This window comes from Panthera leo, chromosome B2, assembly GCF_018350215.1.
Source record: "Panthera leo isolate Ple1 chromosome B2, P.leo_Ple1_pat1.1, whole genome shotgun sequence".
Taxonomy (NCBI): Eukaryota; Metazoa; Chordata; class Mammalia; order Carnivora; family Felidae; genus Panthera; species Panthera leo.
Window position 1 is genome coordinate 72383407 of NC_056683.1, and position 21972 is coordinate 72405378.

Here is a 21972-nt window from a genome sequence, read left to right on the forward strand (position 1 = left end):
AATAGGTGTTCACATTGGACTTTCAATTCTGTACCCATTCACCCATTCTGAGAGCTCCATTAACATAGATGAATCATTATCTTCAAATTCCATATCCACTCTGAAAGATCCATCTCCACATATCTTGACTAGTCTTCCCATTTTGTTCTTTCCACATACCAGACCAACCTGACAACCCACTAGCATTGCCTATGAATTGGTATATAATTCCAAATTATGTTATCTATTTTTCTATTAAGAATGGGAATCTACATGTATTGCCTGAAATATGCCCACTGCAATGATTTTCCTCTACCACCCTGTTTCAAGTTACCCCTGAATGGGCTGTAATGCAGCAGTATTTCCCTAGTTCCCATGCTACCATATGATGCAGACCCACTATAGAGCAAGTTTGATATTTTCTTCCTTTCTCCCCTGATTGTAGGTAACTTCACATGAAGTCATAAGAGGGGCTGGGGAAGGGTCTGCAATACAATCTTGGAGAAGATATAGTGAAAATCTGATCTATCTGCTCAGACAACATACTTGTATCTTCTGACCTGTTGAAACATGATATTTCACGGGTCATTCCACTTAATCATGCTGATGCTGCATTCACTTATTCCCATGGCTTATTGGATTAGCTAACATGGTTTCCTATAGTAGTCATTTTCTTTTCTTTAGTCAGGCTTTCAGACTCTACCAGGGTTAGGTATCAATCAAATAACTGCTTCTCCAAAGAGAATAGTTATCCACACAGGAAAAAATAGCTTTTCCCCAAAACTTCTGGGGAGGAACCGATTCTTCTATTTGGGCCAATTAGAGATGCAGTTTAAACATCTTTATTTGTTACAGATACTTTGATTAGCATTGGTTCTACTGACTTACAAGACTTAAGTCGAAAAACTAATTGCATCACAACTTGAGTCTGCTGCAGACCAGTCTCATGCTCTGGGTTTCACTCCCGGCTAGTTGATATATGTGTTAAGTTACATGTAAAAACACCACACCCAAATGTGGTTTATGTTACTTTCTAAATCTAAACAGTGGGGAGCTCCTGGGTTGCTCAGTCAGATAAGCATCCCACTCCTGATTTCGGCTCAAGTCATGATCTCACAGTTCTTGAGTTCAAGCCCTGCATCGGGCTCTGTGCTGACAGCTCAGAGCCCATTTGGGATTTTCTCTCTGTCTGTCCCTCTGCCCTTCTCCCACTCTCTCTCAAAATAAATAAATAAACATTAAAAAAGAAGTAAAACTGTTAAAAAATAAATCTAAAGGTCCATTATATGTTGCATTTTTCAACAACTGGTAGATATTAACAGGTACAGTGACCTGCCTTTTTCCTAGAATAGGTATCCATACGTATCACAGACCACTGAATCTCTAGAAATTTTACTGATAAATTTAACTTATTATTTTTCAGGGAGTTTACTGCCCACCCTCTGACATTCTTGATATAAGGCATCTTAACATCTAGAGTAGCTAGTACTTCCTACTCACAGGTGCAATCATAATGTCATCAGTGTCATGGATCAACATGATGTTCTTTGAGACCTTATGTAGTTCATGTCCCTGTGTCCTATACTATGACACAAAACAGAAGAATTAACTCAGCCCTGAAGTAAGACAATAAGGTTGTCCCTGCCAGGTAAAAATCAAATGACTTCAGATATGCCTTGGTAATGGCAAAAAGCTTATTTGCCAGATCAATAGCTCCATACCACATGCCACTGGCTATGTTGATTTGCTCCAGTAAAGACACGCATCTGGAGGAAAGCTGCAATTAGAATCAAACTTTGATTACATTAATAATAACGTACAGTCATAGATCCATCCAACTTTTGCATTGACCAAACTGGCCAATTTAACAAAAATGAGCTATAGATCATCACCTCTACATCTTTCAAGTCATTGATGATTAAAGTAATCTCTATAATTCATTCATAAATGCAGGACTGGATTTGATTTAGTGTTTTGGTAGGGAGGAGTAAATTTAGAAAGGTCCATTTGTATTTCTACCATATTAGCCCTTAGTCCACGAGTCAGGAAGCCAGTTTGTGCATTTTTTCCCATTTGCTGAGTACAGCTATTTCAACTATAAATATAGGAATTGACATGTGGGAACACCACAGGATGTGTTCATTGATTAAGTGGGCCCCATGTAAGAGATTCAGACTAAAGCTCCTTTTATCAATTGCCTAACTTCCATATGGACTACAGAACTATTTTGTTTCCCCAAATTAGCATTAATTCAGAGCCAGTATCCCTAAAGTCTGTTACTCTTTTCCAAGTTCACAGTCATCATATGTAAATAGCTTCAGAAACCTTTGGCAACATCTTGGAGAAATATTTATAGTATATATTTGTTTTCTCTTGTTGATGTAACAAATTACCACAAATTTAGGGGCTTAAAATAACACAAATATATTATCTTACATTTCTGTAGGTGAGAGGTCTGATATAGGTCTCACTAGGCTGAAAATAAGGTAGAACTATGTTCCTTTCTAGCAGCTTTAGGGGAAAATCTCTCCTTGCCTTTTCCAGCTATAGAGGCTATCCTCATTCTTTGTTTCCTGGCTCTCTGCCTCTGTCTTCAAAGCCAGCAGCATTGCGTCTCTCTGGCCATTCTTGCTAGCCACGTCTCCCTCTGCCTCCCTCCTCTGCCTCCTTCTTCCACTTTAAGGACTCTTGTAACTACATTGAATTTGTCTGGATAAAGCAGAAAAAATGTCCATTTTGAGGTTAGCTGATTAATAGTCTTAACTCCACTTTGTCGTATAATCTAACAGGCTTCATGGATTAGGACAAGGACATCTTTGGGGGATCATTATTCTGCCTACCACAATACTATGGCCTTATTGCAGAGTACTTTCCCAAGAAGATCAGACTCCTCTTCTATACAGGACTGCTAACTGGTAAGAAAACCAGGACTTTCTATGTTGATAGTTCAAATAAAGTATCTTTTCACTGTGTCTAGGGACTTTTTGGTTATATGGATGAAGTAATACTTTAGTAGACTGTGTTATCCCTTGGCTCACCATAAACAATAAACCACTCTGATTGATTTCATTATGTCAAAACACTCTAGTTTCCGCTCTATCCATGATGCCTATTATTACAATGTTGGTGCCTGCATTGACTCTGATGGTTAGTCACTATTTGCTGGACTCCTTTGCTACAGAATTCCATTATCTCTATTAAATTCAGGAACCAATTTCAATGGCAGTATCTGTCATCATAATTCCTAGCCTATCAAGGACAGCCATCATGGAGATATCATGGATGCTATTTCTCTTATTATTTAATTTCTTAATGCCTTGAGAATTGAGTGTTTCCTGGGTCCTCTGATGGATGAAAGGGAAGTCTATTGATACCAAATAACTTCAGTCCACAATTCCCATCCCTATAAGCCTTGATTCCTACCAATTATGCCAGGGAAATTCTGTCATAAAAATTTCACTGAATGAAAGCCACCGTTAAAATCAGGATTCTGGCAACCAAACTAATAATCTACTGAAGTCACTTCAAGCTGATCACAGTAACACACTAAGTCAAGAATCTTCATAAAAGGCACCCATATTAATAAATTTATTCTTCCTCTGTGATGTAACATTCTTAGAATCTCATCCTAGACTTGTTCCTTAGGTTACAGCTGAAATGAATTAGCAAAATATTGCCAAACTTTAGTTCATAGATCTCTTCATAGAGAAGATTCTGCACTTGTCCTGCTGGAGCATATTGATATTTAACTACTTATAGGTTTGAGATTAATGGATGGTGTTTGGGTGGATTATGAAGAGAATAGGATGCTCTTTGTGAAGCAATCCTATCAGATGAAACCATCACAGGGGTTTTAATGGAAGGGCTAATCTATTTAGATAAGAAAAGAGAGCTTACCTCTGCTGGTAAAAGGAGCTCAAGAATATCAGACTCTACATAAGACACTCCAATCACATTTTACACACTCCAAATAATATCCTAAATTAAATTAAGAAAAAATAGAACTTTTTTGAGGGTGTGTTTTCAGCTTGAGTTTTGAGATTTAATTTTTGAATCTAATTCTAAACTATGTATTCTCCGAAGCTACTAAAACAGGGAACTGAAAACTGAAAACTGAAAACTGTAGCCCATGGCCCAGGCAGAGAAAGGCTTAGATGTTTTTAAAGAGTTAAAAAAAATAAAAAGGATACAGACTGTATGCAGCCCCACAGATCCTGAAACATTTACTATCTAAACATTTACTATCTATTACAGAAAAAAATTGCTGAACCCCAACCGAGAAAAAAAATTATCTTAAGGTTATAGAGAATTCAAAATGAATTAAAGACTTAAACATAGGACCTGAAGCTATAAAACTAGAAGAAAACATAACAAAAATTCTGTATACTGGAAAGTATTTTTCACCTCTTGAATTACTTCATTTACATCTTTGATAACCATTGCTATTGCAGTTGATCTTTTTTAAATCATTCTATTTAAACTCTCAATTCTCTGTTCTCTAAATTATTACATCCCTCATTAATTACATATTTTTTGCTTATTGTGTAAAAAGCCATACAAAATGTGAATTTCTCCTTTGCATTGCTCATTATATTTGTTATATTTAAACAAGCCTTCAGATGAAGTTTGAAAATCGGTATATCATTTTTTTCACAATCTTCTTTTTCCTCCTTTTCTAATTCATCTCATATTCTTGCCTTTTTATTTAATCTTATTTTTTCTTTATAAAACTTGATTTCTGTTTTGTATAAGCTATGTCATACTTTTTCCCATTGAGCATGCAAAGTAATTTTCTTAACTATTAATTTGTGTTCTGTATTGAAGTACTTTAAAGATGTTATATTTCCCCGAGTCTTCCAAAAATGTTGTCTTTTATTCTAAAGAATTTTTTATACCTATTACACTGGGTTTTTAATATTTATAAATTCTTGATCTAAGGAAATATGACCAAATGTCTTGCCAGTGATTTGAGTATATGTATAATCCTTGTTCAAATTCTTCGTCAACCTCAGTGCTGGTGGAATTCTCTTATCATTTTATAATTGCTGGATACATTGCTGTAGACAGTTTATACCTCCATCCTCAGTATCTGACAGGGTTTATTTAATACAATGCTGCTGTAATAACTTAATCTTCTGGTATCAAACTGAAAATCTTAGCATATCAAGTAATTAAGAACTTTTATATACAAGTATATATTTATATCAGGATACTAATGTCTCTTCTCACATCCATGGCATGTTTCATGTGAGAAAAACATCCTTAGTAACATCAGCAGTAGTGTTTAGCTCTTTAATTATGTGTAAGTGGTAAATTGAGAGAAACCTAACATACTTGTTTAAAACTATTATACAACAAACCGGTTTTTTATTAATAAAAAATATATACATACCCACACATGTACACTATAAACTATTTCAATAGTATAGAAAAAATGCTCACAAAAGATAGTTATCCATTTTTATTTCCAGAACTTTCCTTCAATCCTGTTTACACATCATCCTGTTCAACTATAGTATGAGAGAGGATATAAAAAATATGTAGCAACAATAAAAATATTATTTAACTTACAGAGAACTATCCAACTTTATTCCACAAATTTACAATTTTATTTCTTAATTTTACCCTCATTTTAGTCATGAGTTCCTTGGAGAAGGTTATAAACTAAAGACGTCTCCAGCACCATCTGGTGTAGATTATTGCAGATGTTGCTTGTAGAGAGACAAAGGTCTGCGGTACTGATCCTCTGTAGATCATCTAATCCTGTACTACAGAATCCAAAGAGTATCTGTGTTCTGTATAAAACACAAGAATGCTGAAAGCCTGCCAGAGCAGAACAAAGCTTTAATCAATTCACTGTTTCTTGTTGAGGATGGTTTTGCTTCAGTGGGCAGAAATCCGATTATCCTTAAAAGGCTAATAGTAAAGTTGTCTATACCCTCTGATAAGGGTTTACTGACTGCATGGCTTTTCCAATTTCAGTTTCCTTACTGAAATATGACCTCCTCCCCTCTTCCACTGAAAGGGAAAAAAAAAGGGTTCATTTAACTGGAAATGAGTGTCAGGGCAAAATGAACACGAAATCCAGTATTTATTCATTCTTTCAGCAAAAACTATGATTGCATAAATGTGTCAGACACTGTAATAGGCATTGAAGGATCCAAGGATGTATACATACCACTTTAACCTCAGGATGCTGCCAGTCCAATAGTGAAGGAAAACCAAGATAAGACAGTTCATTAGCACTGTTGCAGGGACATAAACTACATTTCTTTTATTTTCTTACCAGTGAGATGAAAAAAATGAAAGTTCTAGAAAAGTGGCTTAAAATTACAACATGTTTTCCAAGTTTGAAACTATGCATATGTATATATATATATATATATATATGTATATATATATACCCACATACATTCTCCCTCTCCCTGTTATTTTATCCTCTCTCTCCTTTACTTTACTTTTCCTCTATTCTTATTAAAGTTTCAAAAATAGAAGAAACACTGATTAATTATATTTTATACACCTTGATAAGGCAACCCTTTCACATAATATAAGGCACTGATATAATTATCCAAAACACTTTGAGGTTCTATCATACTTCATAAAGTAAAGAGGAATTACACTTTAAAATGTAGTGACTTTTTTATTAGGGATCAAATCTTGCCAGAGGACAATAAAATATTGGAAACATCAAACAGAAAGAGAGAAAATTGTATTTAATCTAAATCATACTGGTAAAATACAAGAAATTAGGAAATGTGGGGTGTTTCATATTTCTTTTCCCTAATCTTTCATGCCTGTTTTAAACTGAATTTCCAGTATTCTTCAAAGCATGATGAATTTCTTCAAGAATTATTTTGAAATCATGGAACAGAAAGATGTGTTTTACCCAGTGAACCATGAAATGAGTCTTGGAAGTATAAACTTCCTCTGAACACTTTGGACTTCCACTAGAACCTTTACAGAATCACATCTGTTTTAGTTCAATAAATTTATCTCACTTATGAAAAGTCACCATTAGAGAGAAGGTTTTGATTATACAGGCACTAGTTTTAAAGATTCACCTTTATTGATAAGCATTCATTATATAAGGCTTTTTTTAAAATAAGAATTTAAATTTAGATAATTCATATGCTTTTGAGTTTGAACTTACCAACTGCAGTGTCTCCTCTCAAGCATATTAGTGAATGGGTTTACAATGTACTTAAACACAAAATACTTCTAATTAAAAATATATGTGGGGCGCCTGGGTGGCTCAGTCGGTTGGGTGTCCGACTTCGGCTCAGGTCATGATCTCGTGGTCCCAGAGTTCGAGCCCCACCTCGGGCTCTGTGCTGACAGCTCAGAGCCTGGAGCCTGTTTCAGATTCTGTGTCTCCCTCTCTCTCTGACCTTCCCCCATTCATGCTCTGTCTCTCTCTGTCTCAAAAATGAATAAACGTTAAAAAAAAATTAAAAATATATATATATATATGTAGCAAGACCTTCCAATAATGACTATGTGAAGAAGCCAGTGATTCCAACCATAGATAACAATTTCACATTTTAAAAGCTAGAACAAAATATTTTAAAACTGTGTGTAGGCATTTGAAAAAGAAAGAGTCAGTCAGAAACTTGTAGTTTTTACTCCTGAGCAACTGCTACATTGGATAAGAATGACAAATGTATGGCTCTCTTGTTTGAGGGGCTCTGTGACCCTTTTTCCCCCCAGTTCAGGAAATGGCAGTATGCAGTATCTCTGGCTCAAGGTGCACGTGACAGTCCTGAACAGCAGATAAGCTGCCTAACATTGCAAACACACGGAGGCCCGAGGGCATCTGCTGCAAAAGTGGACAGAAATTAGAGAGTACCTAACTTAAACAGAGAGAATTGCTCCTGGTGAGATTTGCGTGTTTGCTGTTCTTTTAGCATGTTGCCAAACCCATGTACGGTTTGGGAGGCTTATGAGCAGAACTGAGGCTCATGGTAAGATTGGGAGCAAACTCTGGAGGCAAAGAAACGTCTGAGACAGTAAGTTGCAACATCTGAATATAAATTCTGCCTGGTCTTTGAATCAATACTAAGCTACACAGATTCAGGGGAGACTCTCAGGAGCCCAAGCTGAGAAAGGAACATCTGGCAGAAGGAAAAACTGAGCAAGATTATCAACAGTTGCCCACCATGCCAGAGAAAGATTTCTCAGTTTGAGTCTTGGCAAGTTAAACAGCTCCTATAACAAAATACAGGCAACAATTTTCACCAGGAAAAAAAAAAAACAACAACAACAACCGGATTCCAAAATCTTCAAAACACAATGACCGATGGAACATGAATATGGGAATCACACTCAAGAAAGAAAGCAGTCATTAGAAATTGACTCCAAATGGACCCAATTGTGGGGTATAGCAGATAAAGGCTTTAGAGCAACTATTTCAAATTTGTTCAAAGTGCTAAAATATGCTACAAATTAAGATTTAAAGACTATTTTGATACTAATGACAAAAAATTAAGAAACCACAATAGGGAACTGGAAATTATACAAATGAAATAAATGTTTTCCAATGTAAACAACAGAGAGAAGAAAAGATGTAAAAAAAAAAAAAAAGATGAATAATGCTGCAGAGACCTGTGGGGCCATATTCAATCAATGGACACTATACTTCGTGGAGTCCCAGAAGGAAAGGAGGAAAGTAAGAAGGAGGCAGGCCATTTTTTTTTTAAAGAAACAATGGCTAAAAAACTTCCCAGATTCAATGACAAACATTAATATAAAAACAAAACAATATAAATGCAAAGAAAATTTCACATAGCCACATTGTATAAAAGCCAAGCATAAGAAGAAAATACTGAAAGCAACAAGAAAAAATGACATAATATATATAGCAAACAATAACAATTAATTACTGACTTCTCTTCAGAAATAATGAAGGTCAGAAGACATTGAAATGGTGTATTCAAAGTACTGAAAAGAAACTGTTAATACGTCTATAACTTACCAAACTAATCTTCAAATCTGAATGCCAAATAAATATTGAAACCAGAGAGAATTTATTGCTTGCAGAATTTCACTTCATGAAATACTACAAGAAATCATGCTGAAGGGAAATGGCACCCATGACTAAAATGGATTATGCAAGAAAAAAATGAAGATCATCAGAATTGAGATATTGGTAAATGTAATACATACATATGTAATACATACATACATACATACATACATATATGCTTATACTCACACATGTACATGCATATATGTACAATTTTTCTCTAAATTTCTCATATCACTGATTAAAACAAAAAGTCTCACACTTTAGGTAAGAAGCATTACTAGAGACCCAGTGAGATGTGATAGTGATAAGATTAATGCAGCAAAAAATATTTAACAATTATAAATGTACACTCGGTTATAAACAAAGCTCCAAAATACATGAAGCAAAATTAACAGACTGAAAGAAGAAATAGCATGCCAGTCATAGTTGAAGATTATAATACTCCTTTGTCACTGACAGAAAGAATAGACAAAAAAAATCAGTAAGTATACATATAAAACTTGAGCAAGTCTATAAACTAAATTACCCTAATACATATAAAACAGTCCACCAACTAGAGCAGAATATACATTCTTTTCAAATATACATAGAGCTTACATAATTCTATGTTAGAGGTTCCATGTGCTATAAAACATGTCTCAGTAAGTATAAAAGAATTCAAACCACATAGATTGGGCAACAAAAAAATTAAATTAGAAACTAATAACAAAATTATACCCAGTAAATAAAAACAATTTGGAATTCAAATGACACACATTTAAATAATCCATGGGTCTAAGGCAAATTGGAAAAGATATTAGAAAACCTTTTGAACTGAAAATGAAAACACAGCATGGAAACATTTTGAGAAGCAAGAAGTAAAATTAATGTGTGTAAATATGAGAAAATAAGAAAGATCTAAAGATCAATGATCTAAGCTTCCACCTCTAGCTAGAGAAACAAAATAACTTAAATTCCAAGGAGTCAAAGGAATAAAACAATGAGAAAAGTAGAAATCAGTAAAATAAACAGCCAAACTAAAGAGAAAATTCAGTGAAATCAAAAGATGATTCTTTGAAAAGATCAATAAAATTGGAAAAAATCTCTTAGCTGGTCAAGAAATAAAGAAAAAAAGGCACAAAAAATAACATTACTAATATTAGTAATAAAATTGCTAACTAAAATTAGTAATAAGGGACATCAGTACAAATCTCATAGCCAGCAAAAAGATGCTAAATATTATGTACAAATTTATGCCAGTCCATTTAACAACTTAGATAAAATAGAATCCTTAAAATTCCTTAAAAGCATTAAGTTACTAAAAGTGACTTACAAAGAAAGAGAAAACATAAACATTCCTATATTTATTAAAGAAATTGAATTTATTTTATTTTTTTTAAATATGAAATTTATTGTCAAATTGGTTTCCATACAACACCCAGTGCTCATCCCAAAAGGTGCCCTCCTCAGTGCCCATCACCCACTTACCCTCCCTCCCACCCCCCATCAACCTTCAGTTTATTCTCAGTTTTTAAGAGTCTCTTATGGTTTGCCTCCTTCCCTCTCTGTAACTTTTTTTTCCCCCTTCCATTCCCCCATGGGCTTCTGTTAAGTTTCTCAGGATCCACATAAGAGTGAAAGTATATGGTATCTGTCTTTGTATGACTTATTTCACGTAGCATAACACAGTCCAGTTCCATCCACGTTGCTACAAAAGGCCATATTTCATTCTTTCTCATTGCCAAGTAGTATTCCATTGTATATATAAACCACAATTTCTTTATCCATTCATCAGTTGATGGACATTTAGGCTCTTCCCATAATTTAGCTATTGTTGATAGTGCTGCTATATAAAGAATTTGAATTTACAATTAAAATCCATTCATAAACAGAACTTCAGACCCAGATGTCATACATGGTGAACTTTTTTCATGCCTTCAATGAATAAATAATTATAAACCAACTCTCAGATAATAGAGGAAGAAATATTTTCCTACTTACTCAATGAGGATAGTATTATCCTGATACAAAATCAGAGAACTATCTCAAGTAAAGATTACTAAACACAAATATATCCTATGAATATAGGTTCAGGTATCTTAACAAAATATTAGAAAATCATATCCATCAACATAAAAGAATGATTAGTAGGCAGCTAAAAATACTATTATCTTTTTTTTAAGTAAATCAACACATTCTTTTCAATTGTCTTTTCTCATACACTTTACTTTTTTTTTTTTTTTCCACACTCTGCTGTAGCTCTGTAAAGGCTCTGCATTATGCCCCTAACAGCAACCTTTCACTACACCTTCCTTCCTATCCATCTTACTTACATGCTGCTGGTGACTTTATCTTCCTTTTAAAGAATGTGCAGCATATCACTCTTCTCTTCAAAAACTCTAACTCCCCATTGTCTCCCTTAAAAAATCTGCACTTCTTAGTCTTTCAATAATTTGGTGTTAGTATTTATTGACTTGATAATCCCCGATTCCATAATTGCACTTTTTTCTCACTAAACTTTGATTGAGACTGTTTCCTTTATCCAATAATACTCTTCCTGATTTTAAGCTGTTATGTTTTATGTACCAAGATTGAGGTAAGCAGTGTCTGTCTGGCTCAGTTGGTAGAGCATGTGATTCTTGATCCCAGGTTCATAAGTTAGAGCCCTACACTGGGGGTAAAGTTTACATTAAAAAAAGATTGTGGGGAGCCTGGATGGCTCAGTCGGTTAAACATCTAACTTTTGGTTTCAGCTCAGGTCATGATCTCATGGTTCGTGTGTTCCAGCCTCCATCGGACTCTGAGCTGATAGTGCACCTATCAGCTGGATAGGTACCTGTTTGGGATTCTTTCTCCTTCTATCTCTGCCCCTCCCCTGCTCATGCTCTATCTTTCTCTCTCAAAAATAAATAAATAAATTGGGGTGCCTGGGTGGCTCAGTTGGTTAAGCGTCCAACTTCAGCTCAGGTCATGATCTCATGGTTCATGGGTTTGAGCCTCACATCAGGCTCTTTGCTGACAGCTTGGAGCCTGGAGCCTGCTTCAGATTCTGTGTCTATCTCTCTCTGCTCCTTACCCACTCGTGCTCTGTCTCTCTCTCTGTCTCTCTCAAAAACAAATAAATATTTAAATAAGTAAATAAATAAATAAATAAATATTTTTTAAAAATCTCTGAAAAAGATCGAGTTAAAATTCAGCCACTTCAGTGACTTCTCTTTCATGATTCTCAGATCATAATGAACACTTTCCTTTAAAATTCTATAGGTCTTATCCTTTAAACCTTTGAGAGGAGCAAAGTAAGGAGCAAAGCATAGGAGTTTGAGTCATAGATTAATTTTCTGAGTTTTTTAGAAGACCTACCTATGAAATCATAGGGAAATCATTTGATGTTTTTGAGGATCAAATATTAGAATGTATGTAGTAATCCACAGAACAATGTGTAATTATTAATTATAATTATTACTCATAGATGGCTTTTTTAAAACTCTCATGTACTACAGTTTTTTGATACTGAAATTCTACCATTGAATCAGGATATCTCTTATTATTATACTTATTATTCACTTATTATTATACTTATACTCCATCACTTATTATTATACTGCAGCTAGAATGCAAACAACAGCATTCAACAAACATGCAGTCAATTAACTCTTTGAAAACCATTCATAGAAAAAATGTTTGCTATAAATACAGTGTTTATATAGACACACATATACATGTATACATATAAGAAACATGGATATATATTATATACACAAGTTAGAAATGGAAGAAGCAATAATACTTTTCATTATAAAATTAATATGCAACATGTAGATGAAAAATTAATTTTTTTCAGTCCACCTTAGACTAGTAAATTCCACTGATGCTAATTATAACATTTTCCAGAATGTGACTATTAGGATTTCTTTGGTGACCTCTATAAACCTTTTAAACAATTGTTGAATAATATTTGGCTTCTTTTAAAAATGTTAACTTCCCTGGGCTCCTGGTTGTCTCAGTCAGTGGAGCATTCAACTCTCGATTTCATCTCAGGTCATGATCCCAGGGTTATGGGATTGAGCCCAGCCTCGGGCTCCTTACTGAGCTTGGAGCATGCTTAAGATCCTGTCTGTCTCCCTTTGCCCCTTTCCCCAGCTCATGCACTCACTCTCACTCTCTCTCTCTCTCTCTCTCTCTCAAATAAATAAATGAATTAATTAAATTAAAATGTTAACTTCAAAATTTCAATTATGTTTTTCATCTGGTGCTAAGTTAAGGATAAATCATAGGTGTTGCCACATGACTTCTACTATATTTCAACTTCTTCCATTTTGTCCTTAGTGTAGCATGGCCATAGAATCAAATTCCCTTCTGCATGTGATAACCATGTTTGTCATCACTGATTAAAAAATGCAACTCACATGCAAGTCAATTTAATAACAACAGCGACAGCATAATAAGAATAAAAATAATTCTCCTTTAGTAATGTGGTAGGTACTATTGCATACATCTTACAAGTGTGATTTATTTTAATCCTCACATAAAATTTATGAAATAATTATTGTTTCCATCTGTAAGTGAGGAAGTTATGGTACAGAGAGCTTAAGTTACTTCCCAAGGTCACACATCTAGTATATGGAGGACCCAATTCTTGAGGCCAGGCAGTTTGAATCTAGACCCCAAAGTCTGATTAAAATCTTGAGGAAAACCAACTCCTTTTGTAAGGTTTAATATATCACATATGTGTGGCAGATATTAAACCAAAGAATCTTTTTTGGCCAGTGATGTGATAAAGAAGAAGTGGTAATTCAGAAATAATCAGTATGATTAGGAGGGTAATTTGCTTGTGGTAGGCTGAAAAATTATCCCCAAAGGTATCCAGGTACTAATTCCTAGAATCTGGTAATGTTTAAAGTGATGTTGGATGTGATTTAGTTAAGGATCTTGAGATGGGGAGATTATTCTAGATCATCTGAGTGATCTCAGATCTATTCTAGATTCTCTAAAAGGGATCTCAGTGATCCCTTTTAGAAAGCTACCAACAGTACATGTATAAAAGAGAAGCAGAGCAAGATTCCACACTGAAGAGGAGAGGGTCCTGTGACCATAGAGACAGAAATTGGAGTGACACAGCCACAAATAAAGAATGCAGATTTTTTATCACACTGCCGGATTGGAAGGGCAAGGAATGGACTCAGCTAGAGCTTCCAGAGAAATGCAGCCCCGCTGACATCTTAGCTTCAGCCTCGTGAATCTGACTTTGGGTTTCTGACCTCCTTAACAGAATAAATGATGTAATCCAATGAATTTATGGTAATTTATAGCAGACACAGGAAACTAATACAATACCAAATGAAACTTCAGACAATTAGTGTGCAGTCTCTATTCCCCCTCAGTTGCTACACAAGGTATGAAATAGTATGAGCTATATTCCTCTTTCTTCAGTGTTGAAAATTAAAGAAAGATATATTCCCCAGGATACAGGGGAGAATAATATGAACTAATTTATATTCAGCTTGTATTTTGTGCCTGGGTCTGTGCTAAACACTGCATAGTTTGTCTTCTTTAACCCACCCACCAACTCTATGGGGATTATTTCCATTGTAAATGATACAAACAAAGCATTCAGAGAGATGAAACAAATTGCTTAGAAATTGCTTAGGTTTACCCAGCTGAGCCTGGAACTCACTTCTGTCTTTAGACCATGTTTAGTTTAATCATTACATTAAAATGACTTTTAATCAGATGCATTGTTTCCTCACAACCGATCCATGGGAAAAAATTGTTCTAGGAAAAATCTGGGTATAATCAGAAAAACAGTGATGAAATGTTGTTTAAAAGCCCCTGACCACTTGCCTTGTTTGTACTTTGACATTTAAATAAAAGATTTCTAATGAGAGATATGGGAAAAGAGAAAATGGAATATTCTTACTTACTATCCCTTCCCACCTAGTTAAACACTCAAAGGAAGATACAGAAATGAGTCTCTGAAATTACTCACCCAATAAGTCCCATAAAAGATAATGCTTTCAGAAATTTAGATAGATAAAACTACAGATGATAATTGGTAGCGATAAAAAGCTAACTTGCTAGCTAGATTCCTTAATTACATAAGTAGGTATGACTCCTTATTTACATTCCACATTTTTTTTGACTTCCAATAAAAACATACTTCTCTTTCCTTGTGGAGATGAATTCAATACATTGGGGATAGTCGGTCCAACATTCTTTAGTCTATGTTCAAAAGTATACTTTTAAACTCTGCTGATGTCCTCTTTCTTCCACAGGATTTGACCTAGCATAATGACACCACACATAAAATGGTTGTGAAATACGAGCAAGAATGATATATTAAACCATGGGTTTTTAGATATTCTAAATTGCAAGCAAAATAAAAATGTTATGCTCTCTTCAGAAAGGAGCACTAGAAGGAGGGTTCTGCTTTATTTAATCTATGTGGGTTAGACTATAGATTACAAGCATTTGCAGTATCCTAGAATGTTCTAATAAATTGGTAGAAAACAAACCAATTTTTAAATACATCTTAATATATACATATGTTATATCCTTATAAATTAAAAGTATTGCTTCTGAGTAAAAAAAATAACTCAATTTTGTTTAATAAAAGTAAAAATCTCTCATGCTGGAGGGTAGAAATTCCTGTTATATTTGTGTACCAGTAATGTATTAGAATCACTAAGTGGCATGCTACATTAAAAAAAAAAAAAACTCATGCTGAGAACACTTAATTAGTTAATTAATTAATTAATTTCAGCTTTAATTGACATAAAATTGTAAGAAAAATAAACTGTATATCATGATTCATATATGCATCCCTTGTGAAAGGAGTCTTACCATCTAGTTCATTAACACATCATCACCTCACATATTTTTCTTTTTTGTGTGTAAGAATATTAAGTTCTACTCTGCTAGCAAATTTCAATGATAGAATACAGTGTTATTAACTATAGCCACCGTGCTATATTAGATACTCAAAACTTATTCCCCTTACAACTGAAAGTTTGTGCCCTTTTACCAACCTCTCCTATTCCCACCACTGCTTTACCCCTGACAACTACTTTTCTGCTGTGTTACTACAAGTTTGACTTTTTTTAAAACCATGAGCTCAGTATCAGGAAGATTTCTTTACTATGTTTTATGGTCTCATTATTTGTAACAGTTTTCTTAAACGTGTGTACGTTAAAAGTCTTACCTACTTCTACTTTTAGTTTTCATTTTGACTATTATGTTATATATTCAAAAAAGGATAAACATTAATGTAAACACCCATTTAAAAATCATCATACAGGGGTGCCTGGGTGGTTACGCGTCAGTTGGTTACGCGTCTGACTCTTGGTTTGGCAAGGTCATGATCTCACAGTCTGTGAGTTTGAGCCCATCAAGCTCTGCACTGACAGTGCGGGCCCACCTTGGGATTCTCTCTCTCTCTCTCTCTCTCTCTCTCTCTCTCTCTCTCCCTCTGACTGCCCCTACCTCACTGGTGCTGTCTCTGTCTCTCTTGGAATAAATAAGTAAACTTTAAAAAACAAAATAAATTAAAAAATGCAAATCATCATACAAATGAAATAAAATACTTACACTCCTTTCCCAAGATTATTCTCACTCAATAATATCATACCAGAGGCAACTATTAGCATTTACTTGCATAACTGTCATTCACTTTTTATTCTTTCCATATATGCATCTATATGTATAGATATATAGATATATATAGATATTGTCAGCGTACAATGTTGTTTTGTAACTTTTAAAACTTTACATTTTTATTACACATGACTATGTATATGTTTTTCTAATTTGTATTTTCTCTTAATATAATGCCTTTTAGTCTTTCTTTCAGTGTATTAAGATATAATTGACATATAGCATTGTGTAAGTTTAAGGTGTACCACATAACGATTTGACCTATGTATACATGCTACAAAATGATTACCACAGTAAGTTTAGTTAACATCTATCTCCTTTTGTAATTACAACTTTTGTTTTCATGTGGTGAGTACTTCTAAGATCTATCCTGTTAGCAACTTTCTTATGTTTTTATTTTTAAAATGTTTATTTTTTTTTTTTTTTGAGAGAGAGAGAGAGAGTACACAAGTGGGGGAGGGGCAGAGAGAAACAGAGAGAGAGAGAGAGAATCCTAGAATCCCAAGCAGGCTCCACACTGTCAGTGCCCAACATGGGGCTCAATCTCACGAACCATGAGATCATAACCTGAGCTGAAATCAAGAGTTGGACGCTTAACCATCAGAGACACCCAGGCGGCCCAGCTTTCAAAAATACAATACAGTACTATTAACTATAGTCACCACACTATACATTGCATACCTAAAACTTAATTGTCTTGTAACTGGAAGTTTGTACTTTTGACAATTTTCACCCATTTCCCCCATCTCCACCTCCTGCCTCTAGCTACTGCCAACCCATTCTCTGTGTTTATGAGTTCAGTTTTTTTAGATTTCCCACATGAGATTATACAGTACTTGTCTTTCTGCGTCTAACTTACCTCACTTAGAAATATTTCAAAACTATTTTTTAAATAATCTCAAAAATATACCAAGCTGTTTTTTTTAATACCAAACTCTTAAACAAATAGCTCATTTTAAGGGATGAGATTGTAAATAATTTTAATGATCTTATATAGTTTTTTTATGCATCCAATTTTTCTACAATAAGCACCTATGTTTACTTTTTTCTAGAGAGTATAAAGATATTTATTAATTGTTAATAATTAAAATTTAGTCTTAATGGCTACTGGAACATGTAGCTTTGGTTCACCCTTTCTAATTGATGAATAGTAAGCCATTGAATAAGTGTATCACAATTGTTTCTTCTGTTAGGCAAATTCATATGTTTTCAGAGTTTCTATTGCAGTCAATGGTGCTATGAACATCATTGTACATTTTTCCAGAAACCTATGCACAGAACTTTCTCTAAGGTTTATAGTCTGTAATGAAAGGTTATGGTCAATTTTATTAGATAAAATTAAATTGATGTACTTTCCAAAATGGTTGTGTGAATTTATAAGCTCTCCACAATGTAGACAAATTCTCATTGTTCTATGACCTCATTTACCATGCCATTGTAAGTCTTAACATTTTTTCCAGCTATGGTTGGAGAGGTGCTCTTACTCCTATTGTCTCTGGCTTTTCTTTATTTTTATCATCCTAATGATGCAATATTTGCTGATTTTTGTTTGATTTCTGGTGGTCTATATCTAGTACCCAAGTCACTGAAATGACTGTTTCTCTTACACCCAGGCTTTCATACTGCTCACAAGTGGTGAGGTGGAGGGAAAGGAAAGCATCTGTCTCAGTGTCTACTATGTGCCAATTACTTCCAGTCACTTTACACATATTAGGTCCTTTAATCTTCACACAGCTCCATGAAGTATGTTTTATTATCCAACTCTTACCTACAAAAAACAGGAGCCTTTAGAATTTGTGTACAACATCACAAATTTCACAAGTGAAATGGAGCCAAGATTTATGGCCAGGTATAGCTGTTATTAAAGAGCAGGCTTTCTCCAGGAAAACCAAGTCAGGTTGTTGTGATCTTCCTCTGCTCTGTTTTTACTGGTACCACTTCTATAGTTCTTAATTTGCTACTGAAGTGAATCTTGCAATGTTAGTGCTGAGGCAGATTCATTGTCCTCAGTTTGTTTACCTCCTTGGGGGCAACTGCCATCTCTCTGGGGATGGCATCTCTCACTCTGTAATATGGTAATGGAAGAGATGATATGAACTGTGGTAGCTTTTGGTAAGTGTCACCAAATTAAGCAACACATTTCTCCTACCTGAGTATATCTCTTTTGCAACTTAGAATTCATGAATGCATATTACTTCTGGGACTGGGACAGACAAGGTAATGTTTAATTATTTTATCTCCATTATGTTTGGACCATACTAGCAACTTGACCCAAATGAAAAGTGTTGAAAGATACACCTTTACTCCCTTTCCATGAATTTGATGAAGTCTCTTCATTCTAATGCTTTGTAAAGTAACTGTAAATAATAAAGCAGTGAAGGTTTGCAGGCTAGTTTGACAATTTTCTATAAGTGACCTTGCAGCTTTGTATATAAGCATGCATATTTAATTTGTATACATTATTTATTTTTTAGGAAGATACCTATTTCATTTTTTTAAAGTAGGCTCCATGCCCAAAGAGGAGCCTGAACTCATGAACCTGAGATCAAGACCTGAGTTGAGATCAAGAGTTGGGTGCTCAGCCGACTGAGCCACCCAGGTGCCCTGATACCTATTATATTTCATATAACCTTATAATACTGGTCATAAAATTTTTAATTATAATGCTTTTTTATTAGCATCAATAATTAAATTTATTAATTAATTATAAATCTATTAAGTTAATTAATAATTATTATATAATATAATAGTAATTATTATAAATATAAATTAGTGTTTTAATTAATAATTCAATAAAATTCATTGGCTATAAAAATCATTAATTGATCCTCTAAATGTATATCAATATGCAGCACAAAAGATCTCAGGTGAATATTTAACTCTAATCTGCAAGTTGCTTAAACTTGTGAAATTAAATTAATCCATTCCATTGTATAGAGATTTGGTTCGAGTAGGCAAAATTTGGGGTTAAAATACTTTTGCTTACTTTTGTAGCCACATTTACGGTTTATCTTGATTTAGATGAGCATAAATAGTTTGAAGCCATTTTAAAAAGTATAAGCACTTGCCGAACTTACTATAGGCTACATTTCTAAAAGGTACAGAAAATTGAAATGATGACTTTGCTTTTCCCTAAAAAGTTAATGTTATAATTGGAGATTATATTTCTGTCCAAGGACCCTTAGGCATACTTTTAAAGATCACAAATACCATATTCAATCAACTCTGAATAAATACTACCCACTATATAACATTTCCCAAAATATATATAACTATGACACATCCATCTTATCAAGTGTCATATAACCTTTCAAATAACATTTCTCAAGAATATTTAAAAAGATAAGTTTTGTTTTGTTTTTCATAAAACAGAACAGACTAGAAATGTAGAAAAAACAGCCTTTAAAATTAGATTGTCTGAGTTTCAGTTTTAAGTACTTACTAAAATTTATCTCTAAGCACTTACTAGCTGGGTAAATTGAATGAGTTGCCTAACCTCTTTGTACCTTATCCATATTTTTATAATGGGGGAAATTATAGATCATATCTCAAAGGACTACTGTGATTATTGACTGAGATAATATGTGTAAATATGTAGTGAGCTCCTGGCACATAACCGGTATAGAATGCTAACAATTATAAGCTTCTTTCAAAAATATTTCTTTTAAATAATCTCAAAAATATACTAAGGCGTTTTTTTTTTTAATACCAAACTCTTAAAAAAAATAGTTCATTTTAGGAGATGGGATCATCAATAATTTTAATGATCTTAGTTTTTTTATGCATCCAATTTTTCTACAATAAGCACCTATGTTTACTTCTTCTAGCAACTATAAAGAAATTTACTAATTATTAATCATTTAGTTCATTAGCAAGTCGGCAAGAATCAGTTCATTCAACCTAGGGATTAAGTTCTGTGAAGTCCTAGCTGAGTCTGTTTAGGTGTTCCAAAGTCAGTGCTCTTTCCATTTGACAACCAATGATTACACAGAGGACACTCAGGGATCAATTAGTGAGTATAAGCTAAAGACCTCTCTAGTTTCTTAAACTATATTCAGGCAAAAATGGAGAGTGTCATCTAGTAAAAATTAACAGCTGGCTCTGCAGAAAAGAAAAGTTCTAATTTTTAGCATTTGTTCATTTCTGTGGTATAGATATACCCACCATGGCTGACCTCAAGCTATCCACATGATGTCACTGAACATGAAATTGGGAAAATATGTGGAGTAATACACGACTATATAGTATTTTCACTAAATAGTTATAATAGATGTAAATCATCTCAAAAGCATAAGTAATAATAAAGTCATAAAATAACTAAGAATTGATGAGGTTTGAGTATGTATTACCTTTGTTTTTAATATAATATATTTAAGTTCAAATTTATATAATTTAATTTTTAATCATGGCTGTATTTAATAACTGACTCTCAAAATTCCTGAAAACTTAACAATCTTTCTTATAAGCTGATATGAGTTGACTCCACCAAACCACTGAGTATCTTTGAAATATGTTAGCCCATCCACATACTTTTATTTTTAAAAATGAATACTTTTCTAAAAACGTATTCTATTAGCTAAGAAACTATTTTCATACATACAGAAATGAGACTCATTGTGCTGTTTAACAGTATGAGATTTGCTGATTGACATACTGATTGAAGAAGTACTTATCATTTCCTCTGAATTATGGTTCTTTTATATAATATGCTAGCTAACCATTCTGAACTGTGCATCTTTAAAAAATTTGACTCAAAAATACTTCTTGAGATGACTCAAGAAGAAGTTTATGGCTATTTTAAATTAAAATTTGTATTTCTAGATAATTATAGATTTATATACCATTGTAAGAAAAAAGAATACAGAGAAATCATATAGCCTTTACCTAGTTTGCCCCAATGATATCATCTTGCAATATTCTAGAACAATACCACAACCAGGATAATGACATTTATACAATCAGGAGACGTACTTCTATTACCACAAGATTCCCTTCTGTTCCCCTTTTATAGTCACATACACATCCACGTCACACCATCACTCCCCCCAACCCCTAGCGACTACTGGTCTGTCATCCATTTCTATAATTTTGTCATTTCTATAATGTTATGTGAATGGAATAATACAGTGTGTAACTTTTTATGTTGCTTTGCTTTTTCACTTAGCATCATTCTCTGGAGGTCTATCTAATTTTCTGTATGCATCAATAGTTCATTCTTTCTTGCACCTGAGTAGTATTCGATGGTGTGCACGTACCACAGTTTATTTGCACATTCGTCCTTTGAAGGATGCCTGAGTTGTTACCAGTTCTTAGCTATTATGAATAAAAGGGCTATG